The sequence below is a fragment of the Enhydra lutris genome, unplaced genomic scaffold (assembly GCF_002288905.1).
Source record: "Enhydra lutris kenyoni isolate GAN:26980312 unplaced genomic scaffold, ASM228890v2 scaffoldscaffold1, whole genome shotgun sequence".
NCBI lineage: Eukaryota > Metazoa > Chordata > Mammalia > Carnivora > Mustelidae > Enhydra > Enhydra lutris.
The window spans coordinates 27870273-27873143 of record NW_019154085.1 but is presented as its reverse complement, the minus strand read 5'-3'; positions in this window follow the sequence as shown (position 1 = coordinate 27873143).

The following is a 2871-nucleotide window of genomic DNA, read 5'->3' as shown; positions in this document are numbered from 1 at the left end:
TTCTTCTCTTTTCCTCCTTTTAGACCATTTCTAGTCTGTGACTTGCCTCTACCTCCACACTTGTCAGAATTTATTCATTCCATGTGACTTAACTCTCTGAGTCCCAAGGCTTCTTTCTTTCTGGTGGTATGACTGGGGACTAAGAAGTTGATCTGTCACATTTTCATGTTCTAGTAAAGGCAGACAGTCCCAGAGAAGCATGCAGACTGGTGGGAAATCTAGACCTTTACAAAGCCCACCAAAGGTAAGAAGAGAAAGAGGACTTAGGTCCTCTCTAGTCACACTTTGCCTAAAAATTTCAGAGGGCGCTTTGCCTTATTAAACCAGAGAGACAAAAATCTCCAATGGCTAGCTAGAGAAGGCAAAGCCCACCTGGTTTTATAAAGGTACAAATTGATGTGTGTGCAGGTGTGGATGTGTCAATGTGTGATTATTGATTATTAAGAGACCATTTTGCTGGAGTTCTCTTTTGCTCTCTTAAGATCCTTGAGATTCCGACCCTATCCTTGCTTGTTGAAAGTGAGTGGTCACCTGATCTGCTCCTCCCTCAGTGATGCTCTCACTGGTTACTTGATATATTCTGATGGGCTTCACTGAATTTGCAGCATCAGGAACCTGGAACAGGAGTGAAGTCATTCTTTGTTTTTTAACTCTTGAGACAGCTGTGTCCTAAGCTACATAATCTGGGCTGAGCTGAAGGATTCAGGAATGCCAGAAGCCAGAGGAATTAAAAATGATATTCCTCCATTATGGGGTTACTGTTGGTCCAAGGAATCCCCTACATTTGCGTCTTAACCTAGGGCCTACCTGGTTATTAGTTGGGAAGAACCACCAAATCAGGTCAATTGAAAACTGACCTCCTATGGTGGTTTTATACTGTGTCTGCAAATTATTTGGCATTCCTCTCATCAAAAGTTGGAGCCCCTCTCCTTGATGCTGGGCCAGGCTGTGTGAATGCTGTGAAAAATAGAATATGGCATATGTTATGCTGTGTAACTCTCAGGCCCAAGTTATACAGAATGGTCTGACTTATGCCTGGATCTCTCTCAAGACACTCACCCCGGGAGCCTAGACATTGTGCTCTGAGTAAGCCACATGAAGCGGATATATGTAGAGTTCTGGTTTCAGCCGCAACTGATGTCTAGTTGATCGCCAGCATCAACAGCTAGACATGAGAGTAAATAAGCCTTTAGATGATCCCAACCTTCCAGCTATCTCAGCCGATGTCCAGTAGAACAGAAATGAGCTGTCCTCATGGTGACCTATCCACATTTCAGATTCACAAACAAAAGATGTGTGGTTGTTATTTTAAGCCACAAAGTTTTGGGGTGGTGTGTTATACATCAGTAACCAGAAAAGCTACCTCCTCTACCTCTTCCTTCCCAATAGACATAAGTACTTTCACATTTTCTGAAATCCCTGACTCTGTCTTAAGACACTCCTTCTTGAGCATTCAAGTCCAAAAATGACACACTTCCATGAATTGATCCCATGGCATGTGTCCTGATGTGGAAGTGAGTTCACCAGTTCCCACCAGTAATGATCCTTTACGCTGCTAGCCCTGGGAATGAATTTCCTTAAATGTAGAATAAGGGGGTTGAATAAGAGACTCTTAATCTTAGGAAACAAACTGGGGGCTGCTGGAGAGTGTGGGGGAGGGATAGGGTGGCTGGGTGATGGACATTGTGGAGGTTATGTGCTATGGTGAGTGCTGTGAATTGTATAAGACTGATGATTTCACAGGCCTGTACCCCTGAAACAAATAATACAATGTATGTTAATAGAAAAGAGGGGGTTGAGCTAAATAATCCTGAAGACTCATTCTACTTCAGTTTTAACTCCTTCCCCATGATCTGCTCTGTCATTAAGGGTGAGCTTGCTTAGAAGGTCAGCTGTAAATGACTGAAGATGGCTTAGCTCACATGACTTCTCTTTGTAAAACTCATGTGATGTGATGAGCACTGGGTATTATATGCACCTGATAAAATATTGAACACTATATCTGAAAATAATGATGTATTATAAGTTGACTAATTGAATTTAAATAATAAAAAAAACCTCACTGACCATTTAATGGCTGCCTACAGTTCCTGCCTACAGTGAAAGGAGGGATGGGGAACCTCAGGGAATGGCTGCTCTGTATTGGATACAGGACATTAGTCCAGATCTGACTACTGCCAGACTTAGTAGTCCAGATCTGACTACTAAGCTAGCTTAGTCACTGGCTCCCATCTTCCTTACGTGTGGCCTGAGATAGGTAATCAAAGGGTTCCCTGTTCAGCACAGAAGGCTGATGCCCCTGGGCCAGGAATGACCTATGAGGACCTGGAGAGTGGATGTTGTACCACCACTCAGAGACACTGTGGATCTCTGAAGTGCCCCATTGAAAATGCATAGTGTTTCTCCCCTTCCTGCAGAAGTGGGAAACAACTTGTCATCAGTGAGGAAACCCCATGAGAAGAATTCATGTCCAGAGAGCAGTTGTTTCTTAGTGTCTCCAGAGAAACAATGAACTGGCTCAAAGAAACAGGGAGCAGGCCAAAGTATGTTGTGAAACCAAAAGCAAAAGGAGGAAAAAAATGCTGGAAAAATAATAAAAAAGGGTTGGAACTCTTATAAAAGCTCAGACCAACAGTGGTAATTCTGAAAAGTGTAGGATTTGATTACATTGCCTCATAAAGGATTTAGTTCTGAGCATGAACTTCTTCTTTTTTTTTTTTTAATTTTATTTTTTTAAACATATAATATCTTTTTATCCCCAGGGGTACAGGTCTGTGAATCGCCAGGTTTACACACTTCACAGCACTCACCATAGCACATACCATCCCCAATGTCCATAATCCCACCCCCCCAACCCCCCTCCCCCCATTA